General features: G+C 39.6%; 1 non-coding gene across 1 annotated transcript; it reads left to right on the top strand.

The window, feature by feature from the left end:
- The first annotated feature begins 6,646 nt into the window (after positions 1 to 6,646).
- Positions 6,647 to 6,749, top strand: LOC143364102 (U6 spliceosomal RNA). Its single transcript, XR_013083993.1, has one exon. It is a non-coding gene; the product is annotated as a U6 spliceosomal RNA (small nuclear RNA).
- The last annotated feature ends 10,995 nt before the right edge of the window (positions 6,750 to 17,744 follow it).

The raw sequence follows: 17,744 nt of genomic DNA, 5'->3' as shown, positions 1-17,744 counted from the left end.
TTAATTAAAAACCTGGCACGCATCGGGCTCCGCTTAATTGATCATTTGCCGTATGATTCCCCTTCCGCAAACAATCGAGAAATCGATTCGACTATTCATCGAAGCGGTGGAACGGGACGATGTGCGTCATCCGATCTAGGAGCTAAGGGTAGTCTCGTGACTTTTGCGGAGTCAGAAAACTCGGAGCCAGGAAAAACGATTTTTCGCCTATTCTTGTCGGTAACGTGGTCGCTCTATCTTATCGCGAATCTACGGAGTCTTAACCTCGGATCCACCTCCATAATCCGCAAATTGTCCTAAGAAGTGCACCGTTTTGCTAGCTTTTGCTACGGTCAACTAATCCTTTTCGGAGAAAGGAAGATTTTCATTCTATTCACTTTAACCCTTTGCGGACGGGGGCGCTCGACGGGCGAGCGTCGCTGTGGACGATAGGTATTGGAGCGCGCAGTAAATAAAGTGTTCAGGTCGCACGTTTGTGTTATAAAATCTAAAGCTTTATTCAAATAGCATTTTTATAAAATCACAAAGAAACAAATTTAGTCGTCTTTACATAGGCGATGTTTTATATTCGTGCTTTGTGTGATATAGTTCGAAACAATCACCTATGTGCAAGGCCGGCTTAGCCGAACAAGTAGCACAATAGTACCTCGACTCTCTCCTTCCGTGTTTTATTTTTCGATTAGAGCAGACGACGCAATCGTTACTTCTTCCTGTCTCATCTCGCCTAATAATATGTAGAAGGCCGTTGAGCCTTTCTGCTGTTCCAGAAGTCGCAGGAGCCTTGGGATTAGCGTCTCAAAAATCGCCAATCAATTGACCTACCAAGTGACGTACAAATTGTAAATGGGATAACTTTTTTTATGTTGTATGTCTTGTGATGTTCTTCATGTAATAGATAGGAATTTATCACTGAAACTTCCAATCCCCAAAAAAATAATTTTCGCCACCATTTTTGAGACTTTCTCATGAAACAGTACGTGCCTGTGTACTGATCTGCTTTATCTACCCCACCCATATATTTATTATAATTTATAACCACGTCTGGCTTCAGATGTTATAAGATGTAAAATATGTGAAAAAATATGTGAAAATGTATAAAATGTATGAAAACTTTGCTGGTTTCTCTGGTAGTGACACTGAAAGACTGACGCGGCAGACTGAATTCGTTCTGAACCTACCATGGTCTCGCATCGTAAGTTTACACTATACGGAAGATAAGATCTTATCAATACAAAGACTATATAGTAAAAAAAAAAATATGGTGGTGTGGTGGTTAAAAATATGTGGTGCTATTTGAAAATCATCGATGACCTTCAAAAGACCTTGAAAACGACTACAATAGGAACATTTTTTTATATCACCATATTTGCCCCCTTTAACAGTACAACTTTTCTCTCTAACATTTTCTTCTATCTCTAATCCTAACGGAGCTATTTAGGTGGCCTGTTTGTCGTGAACCACCCGGTATGCCGACACTCGTCCGCAACGGTAAAAAGACTTGGGCGGCTATTTGCCGACACTCGTTCGCAAAGGGTTAATCTTCGACCGTGGCAAGGTCTGCCTGTCGGGGGAACGTAATCCCGGTGAACACATTAAATACAACGAAGAGTTTAATTCATACGACCGTGAGCCAGGTGCGGCAGAAAATCCGGCTAACATTTTTTGCTGGCAGAACTGCAATATTTGTAAGAGCAAGAGTGCTGCTCTTCGTTTGTTCAGTGGTGCTGTTCAGTTCACTTGAATCTCAAATTATTAATTCGAGCAGAACAAATTTTAAAACAGACGCTAAGAGCGCACAAGGTCTCACACTGACATGGAATATTTTTCACCAATGGACGCCATGATAACCAGTTGCGTAGCAATGTACACACAGTTCGAACGTGAATATCGTAAAAATAAACACTGGAGAAGAGCCAGGTACCTTTTAACCCTTTGCATACGAAGCCATTTTAACTGCAAAACGAAAAATTTCTTCTAGAATATTTCCCTTCTATATATATTTTTTCATGCTATACATACGAAAATGGTAGAATTTACTGGTGCAATACTGAAATGTTTAGTAAGGCTATAGCCGGTTTTGGGGGTCAAATGTGCCCTGGAAGGGATTTTATTCCAATTTGCGCCATTCGATAGCCTACCAAAAAAGATACCTTTCAGCCAAGTTTTAGTCCTATAGCACATCTGTAAAGGTAGTTATAGAGGAAAAACGAAAATCCAGTTTTTGGCCCATTTTCCCCATTTAAAATTCTGAAAAAAATCTGACACGTTTCGGACACCAAACCACATACTTCGAGTCGTTTTCAGATTTTTCGGTTGCAAACTCTGGCTGTAAAAATCGAAAAAATGCCGATTTCATATGGAAATCGAAGAGACACTAGAACAGAATTAATTTAACAATGAGATATTGCCCTAAGCATTATGCTCAATTTTTTTCAAATTCCTGCGATTGGTGCGTCATAGTAGGAAAAAATAAAAACCACTTTTTTCGGCGTTTTTTCCGTTAAAAACTAAGTTATGATTATCGTAAAAATATATTATGTAATATTAAACATCTCTAAGTTCAGGGAAACATCGTCCAGACTTTAAAAATTGCGTAATACAAAAAACAACAATTATACTACGCAGGATATATCCCAATATTTCGAAGGTATTTTCAACGGCGCCGGTTGGTGCAGTAGCTGTGGACCAGGTTCGGATCTCGCCCGGGTCCAATTTTTTTTTTCTTTAATTAGATGTTTTTTCGATTTCTAACCGTATGATTGTTGTTACGCTGTTGTAAAAACATTTTTTAACTATGTTTAAACTATTTTTTAATAATTTTCCGGAAAAATATTTTTGGAGTACTTTCGGCCTTTAGTCATCTACGGGCTGTATTACTTATCTCCTTAACATTTTTTTTACATGGATTAAGTGCATCGACTTGTCTATTAAATCTTTTATCTTTAGTCGGCACATTACTTATTGTTAATAATAAATCTAGTGTTATATTGGGGTCGGGAGGTATTGTTGTATATGTTTCTGTCAAGTAAAAATATTAGGGATATTATGAAAACGAGGTTTATGCTTCAAAATTTGCCCACGTCCCCCCCTTTTTTTCCGTAGGGAAAATGACGTTACGCATACCCCGACCCCCTGGGGGGAGTCGGGGTTATGTGGGACTACCCCTTGGGGAAAGATCCCCAAGGGGCTACCCACTACAGAACCCACGCCCACCTAAGCTAAATGGAAGGTGCCTGGATCACGCGTGTACTCAACAGGACACCTCCCAGCTATCATCATACCCCGGGGGAGGTTTTAACCTCCCCCACTGCCTACGCTATAAGACCCCGGGCGGAGGGGCCCACCCGGTGTTCCCATCCCTGGAGCCTTCGGATTGAGCTTCCCGAGGCGGCTGCCGTCCTCTCCAGTCGGGGGGCGAGGAGCCCGAAGTGCCCTTCGAATCGCCAGCGGCCGTCTATGACCAGGACCAGGTACCTCATCCTGGGCCCGATCTCGACGGAGGTTTTAGCGACGCGAATCCGGAGGTCTTGACCACGGGGTAGCCGCCACGGCCGAGGCGATCCATACCACCAGATCGCCTCGGTCTTTGCGGCGGCCACGGTCAGCCCCATCCTCCGAATTCGCCCGACCATGCAGTCCAGGACGGCCTCACCGTGGTGCCTGGTCCTCCTCCAGTCCTCCCCCACGGCATAAATCAGGGTGTCATCTGCATAGCAGATTTCGGGCATTCGGCATCATGCGACCGAATAATGCAAAATGTTGCTCGACAACGCAAAAGTAGGACCTGCCTGGTGGCAAACGCTCTAGATTTATCCTTCATCTACCGCTTTTGACCACTGACATGCCCCATCTTTACATTATCGAGCCATAAATTGACGCCTCCCGAACCCTTGCAATCTTGTACGATCTAGCGTTGTGTGCGGCACACCATGGCACACGCACACGGCACGCACACTGTGGCGGATCAAGGCCACCTGGGAAAGCTGGACCTTAACGGTTGCCTACAATAAGTAACAGTTTGCGGCGTATGATAACGATTTGAGGGCAGCTGCCGAATACACCTGCGAGACGCTGTGTTTCGGGTACGATAAGCGCGAGCGACCGTCCATCCGTCGTGTATTTTGTACAATCGTGCGGGCTTCTCGGACCACCGCTGCCGGGTTTTGCCGGCAGCTTTTTGTAACACCCGAACGACAATAAATGTAAAGTAGAAGCCCACTTTCGTGTGTCGTAATTCTGAGCAACTTTCCCGCCGCGGGGAATGCCCCGTCCTTCTTTCCCGTAGAACCCTGACACGTGTAGGGGCTTTCCAGGATATCGCGCGGTGCTCGTCGAATCGAGATCGCGGCGGCCGATTCGCGTCTTAGCGTAATTTTTCGTGTGGCACCGTCCTCGTGTCTGGCGCCCGTTCTGAGTACCGAACTTGAGAGAACCGTCGCGAAAATCGAGTCGACGAGACGCCGCACAGTGGTGCCAAATGGCCAAAAAGCGGCAAAAAATCTATAAAAACGAAACTATCCAACGAATTTGTTTGAAAATTTGTCGAGAGATTGCCACAGGTAGAACGCTTATTAGGCAAAAAAAATTTGTGTAAAATGTTATTAACATTAAGTAGTATGGGCTAATCGAAAATCTCCGTTTTCTGCCCATTTTTTATTTATGGAAGCATACAACAAATACTTTAATAGATTTTGGTCTGGAACTAATCGTTTTGGCAAGGTGTAATATTGATCTAACTTTGTGCAAAAAATCATGAGACCCTTTCGTCACAATTTAAGTTTAAATATCAACTTTCAGAATTTCCAAGAGTGAATTTTCCGGACGTTACGATTATTTGATGTTCCAGGTGAAATTTTTTAGGAATATTTCTAAATAATAAAGAAAAATGAGAAGTGCATACGATTTATTAATTTTTTATGTATAAGAAAATATTTAATAACAATTTTTTTTATCTGACATAAATTATTTTTACAGCGTTCATTGGAGCACTACCACAAAATACCTGTTGCATTTTTGCGACAGTAGTCCAGTGAACGAAAACTTCGTTTATTTAACATAAAAAATTGTTATTAAATATCTTTTTATATGTATGAATGTCACTTTTTTTTTCTTATCCGATATGTAACCCTTAAAAATTTCACCTGAAACATCAAATAATCATGACTTCCGTGCGATTCATTCTTGGAAATTCCGAAAGTTGATATTTGAACTTAAATTGCCGCGAAAGCATCTCGAAGTATCTCGTGATTTTTTGCACAAAGCTAGATCAATATTATAACTTGCCAAAACGATTAGTTCCAGATCGAAGCTTTTCAAAGGATTTTTTGTATTCCGCCATAAATAAAAAATGAGCGTAACGCAAAGGGGCTTCAGGTTAGTCCATATTACTTAATGTTAAACAACTTTTTTTGGAAAACTTTTTTTTCCAGTCAATAGTTAAAACCATTTGCAATGACCCATATGATTTGTAGACCCCTTAGTATTCAATTATAGGCGGAGTAATTACATAACTTTCGCACTGAAAACTGATGGATTCCCAGGAGCGAGGAAATGGTTATTTACCATGCGTATATCTCCGTAAAAAATTTTTTTTCAAAAATCTGACTTTGGCACATCATGCACGCACTATTAGGCTATACAGAAATAATTTTTTTTTATAAAAATCGAAAATTTATAAAATGGACTTTTTGCCGCCTTGGCACCACTGTGCGCCGTTTGTCCCGGGTGGACCACGTTTCGCGCGGCCGAACGTGGCCCGGCTTCACGGTCTGTAAAAACCCGCCGTTGCCCGGGTTTTTCTCCCGTCGGACGGGCCGAAAATCAGGGCAACGTGACACCGTACAAATTCGTTATTTAATACTAAGATAAAGCTACGAATGGCGTGTTTCAGCAAGAGACTCGAAGATGGACGCTTCTTTTGTTGACGTGCCCATCCTGCTGTGCTCCCTCCTGGGTCTGCTCGTAAATGGGTTCAACCTGCTCGTGATCCTGTGCATACACAAAGAGGTAAATATTTAAAAAATAGAAAACTCCATACAAATACTATATAACTATTACTATAAGGACTGCCTATTACAGTGAAATCTCGTTGTTTGTCAGTCCGCCGTTTTTACTGACAAGATACGAAATCGGAGGTTCTCGCCGAGCGTCCCATTTGAACTACACAGGGAACGCTGGAAACCGTCGTACCCTCTTCAAGTCATAAGAAACCTATAACTTGAAAACGCTACTGACGTGAAAACGGCGAAAACAGCAAAGGTCAAGAGCCGTCGTCGCCGAGAAGTGTGGCACACATTGTCGGCTATATCGGTGTGAGACCAGAAGACTAATCGAATCCAGTTACAAAACTTCTTTATTTGTCATTATTTTTTTTTATGAAACTTTTACCAACATATTTACCAACATGTTTCTGATTAAAACTAAACCAAATATGATTTAATTCCGATGATATATACTTGTGTAATGGACGATGAAATATGTAGGACGATTGTGTTGTGTCTTGACATGTTCTATGCCTTTAGTATAATTTCGTGGTTAGATCGTGCATAACTCACAGACGATAATCGTCCGTTCGCTGCACCAGATATCCGGTGGGACATATCAAACGCCCTGGTTGGAAATTATGGAGGTTGTGTCTGACATGTAATTGCTTCGACAGCACATATACTAAATTTGGAACGATACAGAGAAGATTAGCATGGTCCCTGCGCAAGGATAACACGCAAAATCGTGAAGCGTTCTGTGCTGTTGAGTACTCGCGTGATCCAGGCACACACCCTTTAGAGAAAAAGTGGAAAAATTGCCATTTTTCACGATTTTCGGCTTAAAATCGCAATTTTTAATCGTTTATAACTCGTAAACGAATAAGTCAATACCGGTGAAATTTTCAGCATGGACATAATTTATTCGAACGAATCAAATACATTCTTTAAATTTTCAATACAGGCTCAGATAAAAGAGCCTGAAAAAATCAACTTTTACTATTTCTTTTGCGATTCCGACCAATTCAAATTTTTTTCAAAAATTTTTTACACCTCGTCTAATAAACTAATCCTTCTAACTTCTCAATAAAATTCAAGTCATTTGATCTAATTTTTAGAAAGTTATGTTGCTTGAAATAGTGTAGACTCAGTTTTGCTCGTTACTGTAAGTAAGAAGTGGCCGCACAATGCACAGATAGATGGATAGATAGATTATAATAGATAGATACGTTATAATAGATAGATAGATTATTACTGTTTTTTTTTTCCCCGCGGGGAACAGAATTGCAGTCAATCACAGTCCCAGCAGACAGAGGCAGTGAACGTCCGGTGGTTCGACCGCCAACGAATAAACCCTCAGATGAAGAATTATTATGAATTATTATGGACATCCGATTATGTCGCACGAGGAGAAGTAAAAATAGGATTAAGATATATGTTAAAAATTCTACGCAGTAAGGTAGCACGAGAAACGACTCCAACTTTTCTTCCTGCAAGACACGCAGATGAAGTTCTCAGTTTACACGCTGAGAACAAACAGGAAAGGTGTCCAAATATGCCAAATTATAAGAAAAGACGCCGACTTCATGGTAAAAAGATCCTGTCGGCGTACAGCTGACTAGTCAGGAAACATCAAGAAGATAAAAAGATGCAAGGTAGAGACTCCTGTGCCAGCATCTTTGAAAAACAAAGGATTGTGCATCTTATAAAAAGGGGGACCAACTCCTAAAATTCAGTTATAAATAGTCAGTCAGTCAGTCAGACAATCGTGAACAATCAGTTATTCAGTCATAGTCAATAGTCCAGTAGTCTCTTTTGAAGTTAAAATAGTTCGTTCAGTTGTTTCGCGACAACCCGTTTCAAAGACCAGTGTCAGCAGTCGGAGTACATTGTAACCGAATCCGAACCCGTGATCACGGTAATATTAATATTATTATTATTATTATTATAATCAAACTATTTGTAAGCACTCCAGTATATGCGCTATATAAACCATATTTGTAAAATCAAATTTGTAATCTCTGATTCAGAACCACACTTTGAATAAATCAATAATTTTGTTATTTTCAAAATAAGGGTACAAAGTTATTTAAACGAGCCTCAATTTCCCGAACCATAGCCGGTGTATGCAGGTAGGTTCGAAACTGCGTCCTATCCTCTTAAGATCGTAATTCATACCACTTGGGACGTAACACTATCAAAGCTTGCGAAGGAGTATCTTTGTGTTATGACAACATCTGTTCCTTCCGAAAGAGTATTCTCAAAGACTGGCGAAATAATTAGTAAAAAAAAGAAATAGATTAAAAGACAATATAGTGAATAAAATATTGCTTCTTAATATGTACAAAATAAATCCTTTATTATGTCTATTTCGTACATATTCGCTTTATCTACGTTTTTTTCTTGCCGAAATGTTCCAGTATTTCCACTCGCGGCATTTCTATACTCATGTCAGGTCCGAAATCACAGTCAAATTTAAAGCATCGAGATATTTGAAGGAATCATTTGGCAATCGATACATATAGTATAGAAACAGCTTATAGTGATCAGGAATAAATAACTTCTGTGAATTTGATTGCAAAGTGAAAAAACATTGACCACTTTGACTCGATAATTTCATACCTTACTTCATATATTAATGTATATATATAAGGCGCTAAAACTCAAGGAAGGTAAAGAATATATTTCACAGAAGTCATAAGGAAACACCAATCCCTACGACCCATATCCCATAAATTCCAACTTCAAGAAAACAAGATCTATTCAAATTAAAACATTGATAAAGAAATAATGAGAAAATAACTGCGAAATTTCTTCTTAAGGGCCAGTTTTCCCAGGTGGCCTTGAACAATCGATAGTACCGCTATAACGGCCACTCGAAGAAGCTAAATAGTAACATTTTCGTCCAGTATGGGGAGCTGGGTGCACTTTCCACATTCAGTGTCGAGTGAGAGAGAAAAAAAAAAAAAAAAAAGAAATAAAAATATATATATAGGAAAATGTGCAACTTAGTACGTAAGTCAAATCGTTATGTATATAGGTATAAGGGAAACATATATTTGCGGCTAATGGGTCCGAGTGGACTCAAGTCTTTGTATTATTGTTGTTAATATTAATAGCAATGAAAATAAAAAAAAAAAAAAAATTCAGTGTCGAGTGGCATTTTCCGAGTATCCTCTCTGATTCGATCGCATGATCTCTGACAATAGAGGCGATCTGAGCATGCGTGGTCCACATCGTAAACGACGGCGCTGCCGTAGCTTCGTTCGAACAGCCGTGCCTCGGCACACTCACACACCACCAGGTCGGCGTGTACGTGTACCGATGAGAATAGCAAGGGTCCGGGATGCCGCTAATCATTCCTCGATCGTGCAAAATGGCAGAGTTGGGCAAAATATTTATCTAAATAAAAATTTCGAATAACTAGTAAAAGATAAAAAAAATTTGTATTCCTTATTCGAAGGTTCAAGTAAAGAAAGTATCTTTATTTGATGTGTATCGAATAATTTTATTCGACGAAAAAAGATAATTTTTTTTATTCGAAGCGGATTTATTCAAACTTCGAATAATTTTTTCATCTTTTATCTTATACCTCGTCTGTGGTGTAGCGTTCATTTCATAACTTTAATTTCGTCAATTTTAAACTGTCCGATATTTTGATAAAGGTCCTCGTATTCTTCAAATTTTGAAAAATGTTCCTGCCACGAAAACATTGCATTTGTCTAAAACAATTGCAATAAATAAATGGTGAAGAAAACATTTTTTTTATTTCAAATGACAACGTTTTTAACGTACCGTACACTCCGGACTGCACCGGACTGTGTGTGCATTTGAGAGTAAAACTGTCGCGAGTTGCTCTCCAGAGTCAAATTCGTCAGTGTTTTATTATGCACGAAAGGAATAGCCCTCTCCGGTAGCAAATACTTCCGATGCTACCGGAGAGTGCCATTCCTTTCGTGCATAATATGTAAAACACTGACGAATTGACTCTGGAGAATAAGTCGCGACAATTTTACTCTTAAATTGGCACGCATCCTTAGAGTGTATGTAGACTAAAAATGTTGTCACTCGAAGAAAATGTTTTTCCACCGTTTATTTTGCAATTGTTTGAAACAAATGTTCCTGCTTTCGTGGCAGGAGCAATTTAAAAACTTTAAGGGAAATGAGGAACTTTCTCATAAAAGCGGACAGTTTCAAATTTCCGTAATTAAAGTTATTTCAAGTGAACGCTGCACCGTGACATACAGCTTCCGACGGCAGGCGCGCGGTAGAAGCAGCGGCCGGACATCTTACCTACGTGCAGCGTTCACTTAAAATAATTTTAATTCTCATTAAATTGTCAGTAATGGGGACACTTTGCGCTATCTCCCCATTCTTTTTCAAATTTTTAAGAATATTCCGGCCATGAAAATATTGCATCTGTTTCAAACAATTGCAAAATGAATGGTGAAAAAAACATTTTTTTCAAATGACAACATTTTTAGTATACTCTCTTACGTTATCACTATATGCTCCCAAAAACTCATCTTTGATCTTTGTCGATTTGTTAGTTCTAGCCGTATAATTTAATGAAACAAGAGTGACACTTTCTTACTTTTCTGTAAAATCATGAAAATCCTTTGAGACTTGTTCATAGGTGACTACAACATATTCAAATTTGAACAAAATGCGAAACATTGCTGCAACAAGAGTCCGATTTCGCGTGGAATGATCCTTATAAGAACAAGGTGAGAGCATATCGTTTCATAGAGGACGAAATACAGAAAGTTTCTGATACAATCGAACGAATCAGTTCGAGGGAACGGCGAGAACGTCCGCGACGTCGGCCATTGTGGATGGAAATCATTTTCCTTAGCCTCCGCCGAGGAATAAAAAGTCATGTGCAGCTCTGAAGACGCAGGGAATCGAATCGCATAGTTATCGGATGCACCGGCCAGCCTCGTTTTCATAACTTACCTTGGCCGGGAAACCATGGCGTTGTGAAAACAATTAGTTAATGGGACGCGGGCCAAGTTTACAAGCTGATCGAGTTACGTTTAATAAAGTCAGAGAATTTTAAACTTTCGTCACTTGCCCGGTTCGATCTATCGCTTGAAATTACCGGTCGAATTAACGGGGCTTTTAGGGGTTGTAACCCCCGACGAATTAGATCGGGTTAGATAAACGTGGAAGTTCGTGTCATCTATTAACCCTTAACACCCCAACGTGCTTCTGTATCATAACTGACCACTACTGTCCAAAATATGGCGAGTGTATAATCGATTAATAAAATGGCTTTTAGCAAACAAATAAGATCTATCGGTTTCTAGAAAATCGAAATATGCTCAAGTAGTATGCTCGACGATTATACGGTTCACACACAATTACAGACGTATTTCGCGCGTCCTCGTATCTCCGGGAGATAAAAATGAATTTCTTCATCCCCTCAATCAAGAAAACCACTTAGGAGATCCTTCGTTTTTACGCGAACAAAGGTGGCTGCTTTGCGGGAAGTTTTTTGACGGGAAATTAGCGGAGATGTTGACACCGTTGTTGCTCGTACATCTTACTTTTTTGTAATAAGGAATGCCATTGTGCTTAAATAAAAAGAAAAATTAAAATCGACTTTTACGGATGTTGCACGCAATTTCGCGCAGGAAATAATTCCAAGATATAACGAAAGATAGAAATGTTTCTGATCGGTGTACGTTAGCGTACCGTTTTCATTATTTTCAACCGATCCGTCGGAAACTACCTTTAAGAAGTTCAGCTATCTTCTTTCCTGCAATAACCCCAAAGAAAATGATTATATCCGGCTTTTCAGATTGATTTCAATTATATCTACACTACAAAATTCAATAGAATGGAGTAGAATTTTTCTTGATTTTAGATCTACAAAGTTGCTACCACTGAAAATAAGATTTCGTGGGGTTTATTAAAGTTTGACTACAGAAACTGAAAATTGCCCAAACATCCGCAGTCCATCGACAAGAATCACCCGCCATAATAAATAAAATATCTCGTTAAGCATCGCGTCCGTGATGAGAGGCAAAAAGCACATGAATTTTTCACACCCCCCAAAATAGAAGGACTCGGCAGTTAAGGTCAAACGTCTCTCGTCGTTCTCATAAGGTCATCGAAGTTGAGATGAGTCACAAGTGATCGAGGGCTGGTTTGTCGATCGCCGGACAATTTCTGAATTACCGAAATTTGGAAGTACAGTGAATTTTCGATATATGTCAACAACACGGGTCTTGCCAGTGTCATCACCATTGTTGCATTTCGATAAGAAACTTTCGATTCTTGTATCGAAAACCTTTACAGAAAATAAAATTGTTCTAAATAAATAATAAGTTGATCGTAAAAAATAGAAACAAGATGAAAATGTGCCTGTTCTTTCAACAACTTTCATAAATTGAAAATAATATTCTCCAATTTTTCTAACACCTTCACAATTTAGCTTTCCAGTTTCCATTTTTCTATAAATGCACAAAATCCACAGCGAACAAAAATTAGCACTTAACGATGTTTGTTTATTGCCCGTTGTTCAATTCCATTTTTGACAATCCACTCTCGACAATCGCGTTCGATACGGTGTTCCACGGATTCCACGTCGCAATTAACACGGGCCGGAAGTCACCGCGCATAATTTTGCGTAAGGAGAGTTAGACACTGTCAAATGGCGGAAGACGAACACTGCGGGCTTAATTGTGATCCTTATTGGGCCCACCGTGAAATATGGAACAAGAAGCGGATCGCGTGTTATTGTATGCGCCTCGTATTCGGGCGCACACGATCCCGGCCGACGGGATATAATACCCTGCGGGAATAATGATTCCCCTCTGTGACGCAAATTTTTCGAGCGGAGAATGAAATTCGAATTTTTACGGATAAACAAGAAAGCCCGTCACGTGCGCGATTTCAACGGGAATATCTACATATGTCGGGTATGCAAACAAGAACTTATTCATCCCATTCTTCCGTTTGTTTCAAACGCCAATGCAACTCGATGAATAAATATGAACTTCCCGGAACATGCGAAAAATCCCTCGGCGAAATAGTCAATCGAAGTTTTCTTGTGAGGTTTAAAGCAAACGCGAAGTATTCGTCAAACAATTTGATTATTTATTAAATTATTTCTTAATCTATTTAATAATCAGAATAATTATTCTTAGAATACGATAGAATTTCGTGGCTTGATTTCGAGAAATATTGTAATCGAATACCGTTGTCTGGCCCTCCGGAATTTTAATTAAAAATTCCGTAAAATTAACAGAGCTATGGCACGCGATCAGTTCATGCTCCTACGATACTCAGCACGACACGTAGAACGTAAAACGCGTTGTTTGGGACAATTCTAATTTCTTAAAATCTCTATTAACAGTTAGAATTTCTAACAACGATGATACTATTAAAATAAATTGGGAGAGAAAAAAAGAAGAAAGCTGCATGGAACTGGAAGAGGGAAACGGTAGAGGAAGTCAAGGAATTCTGTTATTTAGGAATAAAGTTTGAAAGCAACGGAAAGATAGCAGGTCACGTAAAGGAAAGGATAAAGAGAGCGAACGTGGTCCTAAATCAAGTATGGGGAATCGGCGAAAGGAAATTTAAAAATGATTTTAAAATGAGAATGTTTCTCTTTGATACGTTGGTACTGGGGGTACTCCTATACGGGGTAGAGCTATGGGGCTTTAAGGAGAGAACAGAAGTAGAAAGGATTCAGCTGAAATATATAAAGTGGACACTTGGTTTGGACGTGCGTACCCCAGGATACTTGGTAGTGGAAGAAACAAAAAGGGCGAGGCTTAGAGTAAAGGCAGGAATTAGGGCATGGAAATACACGGAAGGAGTAAGAAACAGAGCAGGGAGGAAGATAGTCAAGGAATGTCTGAAGGAAAAGGAATCAGGGAAAGTTCAGGGCGAAAGCGGGAAAGAAAGGGAGGAATACTTAAAGAGAAACGGATGGAGCCAAGCAGGGGTGGAAGAGATGATAAGGCTAGAGATGGAGGTAGCGGAGAGGCTAAAGGAGAGAGACATTGAGGTACAACGGCAAGAACAATATACAAGGATAGAGCAGTCAAAATATAACAAAAGGTACAAGTTTATAAGAGTGGCAGAGTTACCAGAATACCTAAGTAAGGAGGGAAGAGGGGAAAGTCAAAAGTTAGTAGCCCAAGTAAGATGCGGAAATGCAGAAAACTGGAACAAATACTGGCTGGGAGACGAAGCAAGAGAATGCGACCTGTGTGGGGACAGGTATGGCAATCTGGAGCATCTAACAAGAGAATGCAGGGAAATGGAGGGAAGGATCAGGATGGAGGACATAGTGAGTGGGAGGATAGATACAAATGTTGAAGCGCGGCTTCAAAAGTTCAGGAAGAAGAGAGATAAGCGAGCAGAAATATAAAGGTAATATAAGGAAGCGTAAACCAAAGATAACAGACTAGGAAATGGTGCAATAATCAGAATAAGAATAGGAACAGGCAGAATATAGGTAGAGTAGTCAGGGTAGGGATGGGTGAGTCGAAGAGGGAAGGGGGGAGAGAGAGAGAGAGAGAGAGAGAGAGAGAGAGAGAGAGAGAGAGAGAGAGAATTAATGCGTGGATAAGATAGTTATTTTTTGTATTCATAGGTTATTGTAAACCGAGTCCAATTCTTGGCCGTAAGGCTGAATAAAGCAATATTATTATTATTACTTTTTATAATAACTTTTATCATAACAATAAATTTTATATAACTTTTTCCTCCGTGAAAATGTTCTGCTCGGCTTCGTTAAGGAGTTATTAACGAAAAACGCGGGTCAATCAGAGCGCGGATACATTGAAAATTTAAAAAAATATTTATTTCAATTCTTCCGTAAATGACCATGGGATTTCGCGAGATTGGAAATAAAATAAAAATCACGTTCGCAACAAATGACGCGTTTATTTTATCGCGTTTTGTGTATAATCGCGTGGATGGTCTATTTGCCCGTTGGCCGGAAATATCCGCGCTTATTAAAATCGAAAATTTAACAGATTACATGTTTACGGAGAGAGAAGAGTCATCGAGTCGTTCGGGCGAAATATTAATCAATATATTGCGAATTTTAATGCGAAAGAAATATCGCCTGCGTTCGTTGAAAAATACAGAGACCAAATTTATTTCCCTTTTAAATCGTTTATGCGTTTCTAGATTTTCTAAATGCTTCTATACTGTTTTGCGTTTGATCCATCCATTTTTAACACGAATCTATAAAATCCTCGGTCTTGTTAATCATTGTTCGTTTAGCCTGGGATGAATAATCGTTCAAAATATAATGTTTTAAATTCGATGCTCTCAATGGGCTGATACAAAAACCTTTTAAATTCCACGAATTTGAATGTGAAGATATTTAATCTCCCGATCAAGAGCTTTCGACAGAACGTAACAAATCCGATTTTACCGTTTCCATTCGCGGGATTGGCCAGCAGGGACACGGTAGGAATCAGTGTTAGTTGTGGCCAATAATTTCATTGTTACGTTTTCAACGCCGTAAGGAAAAAATCGGCTTGATACTCCGCGTTTTTCAGCTACAGTGAAATTTTATCTTCGACTTTTCCTCGTTTTTCATTCTACATTACCCCCGGTTCTGCTTGGTAGCGTTCACGTTCGTGTCGGCCCCACCCCCTCTGCCCTTCGCCGTTACGTCAGAGTAATAAGTTTCAGGAGCCACTGCTCGATCGCTGGTCGTTTAATCGGCTGCGAAATATCGGAAATTGTTACATGCTTCTCGTATGCTGATTTATTTTATTTCTGCCCCCATCGATTGGCTGCCTCGATTTTACAATCACTAAATAATATAAATCCGTTTCGAAGAGGATACGTTGAGCAACAGTATCCGCTTCGTATTTTCCGCATTTCTTCACAGGTGAGGAGAGGTGTTAGCTCCACTTTTGCCAGTTCCACTATCATAATTTTTCCAGCCACGAGGCTCAGGGACAAACAGTTTCTCTGGAAATAAAGCATCGCCTCCGGAAAGGGCAAATTTTTTCGTGCAACACAGGCACGCGCGGTTTGCTAGAGTCTTACACAGAATGTATGTCGCGGTGTGTACCACCCACGTGCTCTCAGCAAATACCACCCTTTTCTTCAGTGAGAACAGAAGCATCCCGGTGGTAACAATATCGCTACCCGCTAACCGATACTACGTATCGTACCTTTGACAGCGAAACTGTATATACGTGACATCCTTTCTTCCCACCCCTGCGACCGTCAGAGATGAGAACCGCGCCAAGGGAAGAGAATTTAGGGGGAGAATTGCTTACGGCGTTTTTAATACGTCTGATCGCCATACGGTTGACCCCTCGTGTTTTTGTTCTCTTCTGGCTACGACTTATTCCTCGTCGGTCACTCGTGACTCCTATTTAATCTGTGAATCATTGGTAGGATGATAGAAAACATGATGATGGGCTAGAAATAGTTAACGCATTGGTTACCAGCGGTTGTTTTGGCAATAGACTTCATCATATGATATTGTTTAAGATGTCCTTTTTTAAAATGTGGTGTCATATACGGTCGGTAAAATATCGATAGAAAGAGAAATAATTACAGTAGAACCTCGCTTCGTCGACCGTCATTTATTGCTAGAACTCCTCGTCCCTTTCATACTCACAAGGGAACATAATCAGATGCGAAAATCCGATTTTGATGAAACTTGTGGGAGCTTATAGTTCTTTGAAAAATATTTCACACTTGTTTTTTTTTTATCGGCAACCATCCACTTTGAAGGGGTGAAAACAGCCCTCAAAGTTGGCGGTCAAAACCATATTTTTGGAGATATCTCGGAAACCAGAGGTCCAAAAAATTTGAATTTTTTTTTAAATTGTGTGTTTTTCACACTTTTTTTTTTTAAAGTTTGTTGTTTAAACAATATATTAAAAATTTGATTTTTTTGCGGCGCGCCGTAATTATAATTAGCACCGCGTCACGCTGCTACCTGCGCCACCTTCTTTCGCTACTAATAAAATAATAAACGACACATAACCCAGTGGTATTGTTTAAAATACTATACAGGTTTATACTAAATGCTTATATTTCGATAAAACCAGCCAGAATTCCTTCCTACGCACGCCAGGCGCAAGAATATCTTCCATTATGCATAATTATTGTTAAATGGCAAAAAAAAATCCTGAAACATGTACCCCCTATTTTGGATCAAAGATCACACACCCAAGTTTACATTAAAATGAACTAACAATAAATAAGGGAAACTGAAGAAAAATCAAATTTTTAATATATTGTTTAAACAAGAAGCTTTTGTTAAAATTTTCTTGCGCGACTACATTTCCCATTGAAAAACACACAATTTAAAAAAAAATTCAAATTTTTTCGACGTCTGGTTTCCGAGATATCCCAAAAAATATGGTTTTAACGCCCGAGTGTATGGTTGCTGATAAAAAAGCACGTGTCAAATTTCTTTCAAAGAACTATAAGCTCCCATAAGTCTCATCAAAATGGGATTTTCGCATCTGAATATGATCCCTTGCCAGTATCGCCAGATAAGGTGAGGCAGCACAAATTGACGGGAAAAAGTTACCCTCTGTCTGCCAGTACCGGATTAGTCAGATATAAAACCCGTCATGTTACCGGGGGCTAGAACTTTCTGTGAACAATATTTTTTAGTGTTGGTGTTAATTTTTAAAACATAAACGCATGCTCTTCTGTGTAAAAAAGAGATATTGTACATACATAGTACAAATTAAAAAGTACTAACATAGCTATATTTCAGATGTCAGTTTTATTTCGGTATCTATTTCAGACGTT

This window comes from Halictus rubicundus, unplaced genomic scaffold, assembly GCF_050948215.1.
Source record: "Halictus rubicundus isolate RS-2024b unplaced genomic scaffold, iyHalRubi1_principal scaffold0264, whole genome shotgun sequence".
NCBI classification, from domain to species: domain Eukaryota; kingdom Metazoa; phylum Arthropoda; class Insecta; order Hymenoptera; family Halictidae; genus Halictus; species Halictus rubicundus.
This window is presented reverse-complemented; position numbering and strand designations above follow the sequence as displayed.